Raw genomic sequence first — 10,088 nt, forward strand, 5'->3', positions numbered from 1 at the left:
CCAACAACATACTTCTCAACGCGTGCACAAATGTAATATTGAGCCCCTCAGGGCCGACCTAGCTGCCTACCACAGTGTTGTGGCTGCTATTCTCAAGAACCAGCAGCTCCTTCTTGCTGCAGTAATGCCCTACATTGTTCCACAGTTGGCAGCTACCGGGAATCCTGACTCCATGTCTTCAAACACTGAAGTGTGTGTCGCCCCTTCAAACCCACCACCACCAAGGGCAGAGGAGACAACACACACATCAGAAGAAGAAGACGTGGAACAGATCACATTCACACATAAGAGTACCCAGTAGCCGAACTCCATGCCAAATGGCTATTTACAATCTAGGTCCTGTGCTTGTCAACATGCCAGTCTTGCAACAGCTGCTCACATGCACTGTTCTCCAGCCCACTGTTTACCTTGACACTATGCTCTGTGATTGTCTCTCACTACCTCATTGGCAATTTTTGTTCCTCTGCACTGTATGATACTTCACCCCACCATGTCCAATGATATGTCCCATTGCACCATTGCACTATCACAATCAAATGCATCACACTAATGGATTCACAATCCTGGACGTTGTAAATATTGCACTACAGCACTTTACAATAAATAGCACTTACACAACCACTTTGTCTCTGTGTAATGTGACACATCAACTGTGTAGGAGATGAGTGATGTATGTCACATGCCAAGGGCTATAAAATGTCAATACAACAGTGTTGAAACAATGTGGGCTGATAACTATGCACTGGGGTCTGGATGGTATCATAATCTACGCTTCATGAGGGTAATTTCTGTAGTAAATAGGAATCTAAGGGGCATATTTATACTCCGTTTGCGCCGAATTTGCGTCGTTTTTTTCGACGCAAATTCGACGCAAAACTAACTCCATATTTATACTTTGGCGTTAGACGCGTCTAGCGCCAAAGTTCATGGAGTTAGCGTCATTTTTTTGCGTGAACACCTTCCTTGCGTTAATGATATGCAAGGTAGGCGTTCCCGTCTTAAAAAATGACTACGATGCATATGCGTCGTATTTATACTCCCAGGCAAAAATGACGCCCGGGAGTGGGCGGGACTAAAAAACCCGCATTTGCGCCGGATTTTAGCGCCTGGGTCAGGGCAGGCGTTAAGGGACCTGTGGGCTCAGAATGAGCCCAGAGGTGCCCTCCCAAGCCCCCAGGGACACCCCCTGCCACCCTTGCCCACCCCAGGAGGACACCCAAGGATGGAGGGACCCATCCCAGGGAAGAAAAGGTAAGTTGTGGTAAGTATTTTTTTTTAAAAAAAATTGTGGCATAGGGGGGCCTCATTTGTGCCCCCCTACATGCCACTATGCCCAATGACCATGCCCAGGGGACAGAAGTCCCCTGGGCATGGCCATTGGGCAAGGGGGCATGACTCCTGTCTTTGCTAAGACAGGAGTCATGTTAATGGCGTCTGGGCGCCCAAAAAAAATGGCGCAAATCGGGTTAAGACGATTTTTTTGCCTCAGCCTGACTTGCCCCATTTTTGGACGTCCAAACGCCATTTTTCCCTACGCCGGCGCTGCCTGGTGTACGTGTTTTTTTTTCACGCACACCAGGCAGCGCCGGTCGGCTAACGCTGGCTAACGCCATTCAATAAATACGGCGCCCGCATGGCGCTTCAGAATGGCGTTAGCCGGCGCTAATTTTTTGGGCGCAAAACTGCGTTAGCTCAGTTTTACATCAAAAAGTATAAATATGGCCCCAAGTGTATAATGCTGTGTTGGTCAGAAACACTCGGCTTCAAGGGATGTTCAAGGTGAAAATCAATGTGTTCCAAAATCCCTTCAAAACAATCTTTATGTATGTGACATCTGACTATACACTTTCATCACACACACACCATACAGCAGGAATGGATGTGTATGAGTGTATGGTTAAAAATTTGTCCTGGAAATTCAATGTAAGACATGATAGGTGTGAGTAATGTATACAATACTACATAAGATTATACCATCACTCACCTTATCAGGGTGCACATGAATATCAGGCTGCAGGCAGATGTACCACATTGCCCAAGATCCCAAATCAGGTCTCCAACAATGACAGATTGAAAACACACATCCAAACTAAAGAGCACAGTGGTAATCCTAGTAACCTTGAGTGGTGGCTGCAATGGATGGCAGATGCAATGAGAAATTGCTTTGGTGTAGCTGCCAATGTGACAGCTCAATTGGAATTGGGAATAACCATGTCAATCTTGGGATTTGGATGCAGGTGGGAACACAAATGCTAATACTAAATTAACACTGTTCACCCATGCCAAGGCCCTGATCCCCAACCAGATGACACATACTGCAAAGGAGTACCTAAATATTTATTTAACAGTAAAAAAGGATAAAATAACTAGGGGAAATACCTTAACTAACCTATCCTAAATACACATTACCCACAACTGGCCCTAACTAAAGTAAGCTAAACTTACTTATCACATTTAACTAAACACTCTAAACATCAACCCCCACTCCCCTTATATGACGGGACACATGGAGGACAACATATACTAACCTAAACACATAGGCCCATATTTGTACTTTTTGACGCAAAACTGCGCTGGCGCAGTTTTTCATCAAAAATATTACCGCCGGCTAACACCATTTTGGTGCGCCGTGCAGGCGTCATATTTATACTTTGACGCACGGCGGCGCAAACCACAGGTGAGAGTCATTATTTTTGATGCACACCGCAGCGTCAAGTCGTAAAGCAAAACGACGTTAACACGGCGGAAATGACTGTGGGTCGATTTACGACACCGCAAACCGGATATGCGCAGTTTTGTTTGACGCAATAGTGTAAAAAAAAAACTGCGAACACTGCCATTTCACCAGAGGTGAGCCAAAATGGATCCCAGATGCCACTACAGACCCCAGGAAGATGACAGCATACCAGGATCCAGCCAGGATGACCCACACAAGAACCAGGACACTTTTAAGAAGAAAAGAAAGTGCTGCTTTAGTGCAGAGGAGCAGGAAATTCTGGTTAAAGCGGTGACTGAACACCAGCACCAACTGTTTGTCACCTCAAAGTTGCCAATCAGTAGGAGAGAGGCTATATGGCAACAAATTGTCGACAAGGTTAACAGTGTGGCTGAAGTACGCAGAACAGTCATCGAGTGCAAGAAACGCTGGCATGACTGCAAGCGAAGGACCAAGGAAAAGATGTCCAGGAACAGGAAGGCAGCACTGCAGACTGGAGGTGGGAGTCCAGCACACCAGGAGGTCCTGGACCACATGGAGGAGATGGTCACAGCCGTCATCCCTGAGGAGATCGTCACAGGGATTCAAGGACAGGACAGCGCAGACTACCACGAGACAACGCACATGCAGGGTAAGTCGCATGGGGAATTAAAATGTACTAATGTCAACTACAACCGGGGGGGGGGATACCGACCACTAAATGCATGGAAGTCATCTAATACATGGAGTGGCATGGGTAAAGGGGCACGGCATGGGGGCATGGCCCGTTCTGAGAAGACCTGGGGCACACCATTACACAACACCAACAACAGTCCCATGGGGGCATGCTGTAATGCCAACGATGGAGCAAAGGGAAAGCCACGCCAGGAGGGAAGGCCACAACGTCAAACTGACATCCCGGCACACGTCAGCCACCATACCCCCTACATTAACTAGGGCCCTATTAAAAACCTCTAGCCATACCGACAACTGGAATGTAACTGCGACAACAGTTGCCACTACCACCTCTGCTCTGTGTGCAGCTCAAGTAGCCAATGGCAGTAACCTCCCCATGGATCATACACACCTAAATTAGGGGGTGAGGATGAAAACTGCAACAATCCCCAGAAACAAGACAAAGGCCCCAGTACTCACAAATGTCAATGCCCATAGTTGTCACAAACATCAGCCAATGTAAACAACAATAGGAGCTACACAGCATTAAGGAGACATCCATTCTGCATATGTCAGGGTCCATCCTGTGCCTGGGTAACAATGCAACATCCCAAATGTCATACTGCTCAGACAACAGCATTGAGGGGGGGAGACATGTAACTGGTCACTGAAATACACCTGCACAGTCAGAGGAGGAAATAGGACACATACGATTATCAGGGCAATCCAATGTAACACATATTCCCCAACATCAGCAGGACACATTACCAATGTCAACATCCATATCGGATCATAACATTGCCATGCATAGGATATACCACATGTCAATTACATTTAAGTGGATGTGAAAGATCAGAGATTGGGGCAGGTCCAGATTTTTAAGTGTGCTGCCAGGGCCATCAGTACACCCACAGCCAGTGAAAGGTCTCACCATGACAATGGATGTACACGGAGGGTTGAGTAGGAAAAGAAGGTGGCAATTCTCTATTTGGCATAAACCAACACCTAGAGGCGATGAGGCTGACAAGTCTGATAACTCAATAACATGCATGTGACACACAGGTGGACCCTAGGCCTGGAAGAATGCCCATCTGAAGGACTGGAGAAATTAACACAAAACAAGATCACAAAGTGAATTCATCGAAAGGCAGGCACGTCACATCAAAATTGCCACAACACAGACACACTAATTGTACCCTGTTTCATTGCAGAGGAAGATGGATCTCCTGCTGATATGCCTGTCCCAGATTTCCCTGATGACATGGATGACAAGCCGATAAACATTCCCCAGGAGACTATCCAAAAGGTCCTTGACACCCTCCAGACCCCACCTTCAGTCACAAGGAGGAGTACAGAACAAGCAGCCATTGCATAGGATCCACCCACCACCCCAATTGTAAGACCTGCCAGCTCCAATACAGCTGAGCACTCAGACGACACTGGCACCAGCTTTGAGAGAACTGTAGTTGGAGTACAGCGGGAGCTGGCCAAGGAGGTGCGGGTGGGGATGCAAAATATGGCAGCCAGCCTTGAGGGGATGCCTTCGTGCATGATGTCATCTGCAGATCAGGCAGCAGCTATGCAAGCCCTAACATCCATACTGCAAGGACTACAAAAAACTGTCAAGGAATTCACCACTGCAGTAAGGGAGTTGCCACAACACCTCGCACCCCAAACCTTCCACTGCATGCACAAATGCAATCATGACTCCCTCAGGGCCGACCTGGCTGCCTACCATCGTGATGTGGCTGCTATTCTCAAGAACTAGCAGACCCTCCTTGCTGCAGTACTGCCATAAGACCTTTACAGGGAGCAGCGACCGGGATGTCTGACTCCACGTCTTCTAACACTGAGGTGTGTGTTGCCCCTTCACAACCAACAACAACAAGGACAGAGCAGGCAACACACACATCAGAAGAAGACATGGAACAGATCACATTCACAAGGAAAATGACCCAGAAGCACTAGTCCCTGCCACATGGCCCACATTTACCAAGGTCCTGCGCTTTGTAACTTGCCAGTCTTGCAACAATTTTACTCAAGCACTGTTCTGCAAGCCACTGTATATCTTGTCACCCAGCCCAGTGATTGTCTCTCTCCTACTCATTGCCAAATCCTGTCCCTCTGCACTGTCTGAAACATCAACCCCAGCATGTCAAAAGCATTTCCGTAACCCCTTGTGTTGGATCACAATGTAAGATGTCACTATAATGGACTCACAATCATGGACAATGTACAGATAGCACTACAGCACTTTTCAATAAATAGCACTTACACAACAAACCTGTCTCTGGGTAATGTGACATATCAACTGTGCAGTAGATAACTGAAATGTGCCTACTGTCAAATTACTTAGCGTGTCAATATAACTGTCCTGATAATACGTAGTCAGAGAATTCTGCACAGTGCCCATGATTGCATCATACTCTGCCTATCCTGAGGGACAAATCTGATGAAGTGGGAAACCATACACCACCATGCTGTGTTGGACAGAAGAATGCTTCCTCAGGGGATAACTAAGTCATCAAATAGTGGCCGCAAAATGTTGTCAACATTCAAAAATAACACAATGAACATGCCACACTAATCTAAGTAAACACTACAAAAATTGCATAAATGAAGATGTCTGAGTTAACATACAAATAGGTAATCATGCCGAACTGTGTCACAAATGATGTATGAGGGTCATGAAGACAAGAATACAAGATTGCCAATGAGAACTCATCTTATAAGGGTGTGCATGATCATCACACTGCAGTCAGACCTAAAACTGTTTCCCCAATGCCAAGTCTGAAAGCACTGTTTGTGACTTTCAAAACATACTTATCAACAGAAGCACATTGGGATCCATATTAACTGTGATTGGTGGTTGCAACAAAGGGTCGACACTTTGCAAGGTAGCTCCGGGCTAGCTGCCAATCGTTCAGCTCAGTTGGGATTTGTTTGTAGCATAGGACACAGATGTTATAGTACAAAATTGATGTACACTGAATCCAAACCTACGATCAAGTACCATTCAACACATACTATTAAGGGTTAACCAAATATTTATTAAATGCTAATCACAGATGAGGAAAGTGAGGGAAAAATCTTACCTACCCCAATCTACCCTGACTACTCATTACCCACAACTGTCCCTAACTAACCTAAGCTACACTTACTTATCACATGTAACGAAACGTTCTAAACATCTACCCCCCGCCCTCCTTATGAGACGGGACAATTGGAGGACAACACATACTAACCTAAACACATACTATACTATCCTATACATATATATATATATATATATATATATATATTTTAAACACACAAGACCCCGAACATAGCCCAACACCCACCCACCCACACATGTAATAAGTAAAAATAGAAACAAGCAGGACCCCCACCCACTAACACTAACAGCCTATAGTAACCTAACAGTAAGCCCCCTAAGCCCACTAACTATAAGAACAAGGAACGAGGAGGGAGGGGAGGGAATCATGTCCATAGCAAAAAGTCTAGAGGTTGGCCTTCCGGAGGGTCCTCTTAATGGACTTAACCCGCCGGTTAATGTGCCGCACATCCCGGCTCAGGTGGCTCAACTTGCGCAGCACTTTGTCCATCTTACGATCCATTTGGTTGAAGGCTGCAGGGTCAACAGATGGAGCAGTGGCAGTCTGGGTACCGGTGGAGGAGGTCTGTGTGGGTGTGGTGCCAGGCCTAGTGGGCTGTCCTGCACCGGTGGCAATGCTGGGGCCTAGTAGTCCAGCAGATGTCGGACCAACAGTGGCAGCTGTGGGTGGGGCCACCTGGCTCGGATTGGTGGTTGTGCTGGTGGTGGCTGTGGTATGGTGGGCAAAGTAGGCCCACCCTGTGGGAAGGCTCTCCATGCCCCAAAGACCCGTTCATGGCGATATCGCCGGGCCATCCTCCGGAACCCCGACTCCACCAGCAGGATGTGCTGATATCGCATGGCCCGGCGCTGAAATTCACGGACCTGGTCTACAGGGAGTGCAGAATTATTAGGCAAGTTGTATTTTTGAGGATTAATTTTATTATTGAACAACAACCATGTTCTCAATGAACCCAAAAAACTCATTAATATCAAAGCTGAATATTTTTGGAAGTAGTTTTTAGTTTGTTTTTAGTTTTAGTGATGTTAGGGGGATATCTGTGTGTGCAGGCGACTATTACTGTGCATAATTATTAGGCAACTTAACAAAAAAAATATATATACCCATTTCAATTATTTATTATTACCAGTGAAACCAATATAACATCTCAACATTCACAAATATACATTCCTGACATTCAAAAACAAAACAAAAACAAATCAGTGACCAATATAGCCACCTTTCTTTGCAAGGACACTCAAAAGCCTGCCATCCATGGATTCTGTCAGTGTTTTGATCTGTTCACCATCAACATTGCGTGCAGCAGCAACCACAGCCTCCCAGACACTGTTCAGAGAGGTGTACTGTTTTCCCTCCTTGTAAATCTCACATTTGATGATGGACCACAGGTTCTCAATGGGGTTCAGATCAGGTGAACAAGGAGGCCATGTCATTAGATTTCCTTCTTTTATACCCTTTCTTGCCAGCCACGCTGTGGAGTACTTAGACACGTGTGATGGAGCATTGTCCTGCATGAAAATCATGTTTTTCTTGAAGGATGCAGACTTCTTCCTGTACCACTGCTTGAAGAAGGTGTCTTCCAGGAACTGGCAGTAGGACTGGGAGTTGAGCTTGACTCCATCCTCAACCCGAAAAGGCCCCACAAGCTCATCTTTGATGATACCAGCCCAAACCAGTACTCCACCTCCACCTTGCTGGCGTCTGAGTCGGACTGGAGCTCTCTGCCCTTTACCAATCCAGCCACGGGCCCATCCATCTGGCCCATCAAGACTCACTCTCATTTCATCAGTCCATAAAACCTTAGAAAAATCAGTCTTGAGATATTTCTTGGCCCAATCTTGACGTTTCAGCTTGTGTGTCTTGTTCAGTGGTGGTCGTCTTTCAGCCTTTCTTACCTTGGCCATGTCTCTGAGTATTGCACACCTTGTGCTTTTGGGCACTCCAGTGATGTTGCAGCTCTGAAATATGGCCAAACTGGTGGCAAGTGGCATCGTGGAAGCTGCACGCTTGACTTTTCTCAGTTCATGGGCAGTTATTTTGCGCCTTGGTTTTTCCACACGCTTCTTGCGACCCTGTTGACTATTTTGAATGAAACGCTTGATTGTTCGATGATCATGCTTCAGAAGCTTTGCAATTTTAAGAGTGCTGCATCCCTCTGCAAGATATCTCACTATTTTTGACTTTTCGGAGCCTGTCAAGTCCTTCTTTTGACCCATTTTGCCAAAGGAAAGGAAGTTGCCTAATAATTATGCACACCTGATATAGGGTGTTGATGTCATTAGACCACACCCCTTCTCATTACAGAGATGCACATCACCTAATATGCTTAATTGGTAGTAGGCTTTCGAGCCTATACAGCTTGGAGTAAGACAACATGCATAAAGAGGATGATGTGGTCAAAATACTCATTTGCCTAATAATTCTGCACTCCCTGTAGAGTCATGTTAGCAGCTGTGAAGACAAATGCAGATATTCTACATTAGTAACTGCATTGTGTGAAATGGCACAGGAAGTTTATCAGACATTACATTTACTGTACTTGTAACAGCTCATATCACAATACGGATCATTGAATGTCCCTGAGGAAGTACATGGCAGGCCAGACTACAAAGGTCACATCACACAAAGCACATCCATAACCTACAAGATGGGTAACAACTGGCTTTGACTTGCAATCTGAGTTCTGCCAGTTATCAGCTAAGAAACATGCTGCATATCCTCCGCCAAGACCTGGGCTACAAATGTCAGTGTACGGAAAGCAAAACTAAAGCCACATGGTCTGCAAGTTGTAACTGGACTTGCCAGTATAGTACACATGTGCCAAACCTGAGTGTGTATACTAGTTTGCAACCAAACCATCACTTATTCACATGTATGTGTAACATACTGGTAGCTTCAGTACTAGGTACCCCATTCACAAACCCATGCCCGTGTTTGAGGGGAGGGTGGATAAACAACTATAATTTGCCAACAACATGTACACCAAGGAGTGTATAGGAAACTCCACACATGTTTGTCTCTACAGACACACCACAGGTAAGGTCTATCTACAATTAGGAGTCAGCAAACCCTAGAGCACTCATAGGGTCAGACATGTCAGGAAATGCAGAACTTGGAACACAACATATACTTCCAGTGAGGCCTGACTTACATCAGACACAGAGTTGCTAGAACACCCATGATCATGAATTGCATGCACACCTAGACCATTGCACTCAAGTTCTACATACTTGTAGCACTACATGTGGAAGTACATGCTGCTAGGAGGTTCTACCTACTGTTTCAAAATAACATAGGTAAATAGGGAAGCAGATGTCTATTGGAAAGCTATTTGCTGTACCAATCTTAGAGAATGTTGGTCTGACAGGCTGACTAAATCGGGGCGGACTTCCATTGCGACTCTTGGTGATACAAGTGTCATCCACATGACTAACCCCTGTACTCACAGTGGGGCCTACAGAAATGGCCTACAATCCCTACATGATACCATTGGATACGCATTGGCCAACTCAAAACATGTGAGAGCTGCATTCCCACTCATGGAACAAGAGAAAAGCTTGCCCAACGCATCACACCTTGCTATGCGTCCAACTCACACGAGT

The sequence above is a fragment of the Pleurodeles waltl genome, chromosome 5 (genome assembly GCF_031143425.1).
Source record: "Pleurodeles waltl isolate 20211129_DDA chromosome 5, aPleWal1.hap1.20221129, whole genome shotgun sequence".
NCBI lineage: Eukaryota > Metazoa > Chordata > Amphibia > Caudata > Salamandridae > Pleurodeles > Pleurodeles waltl.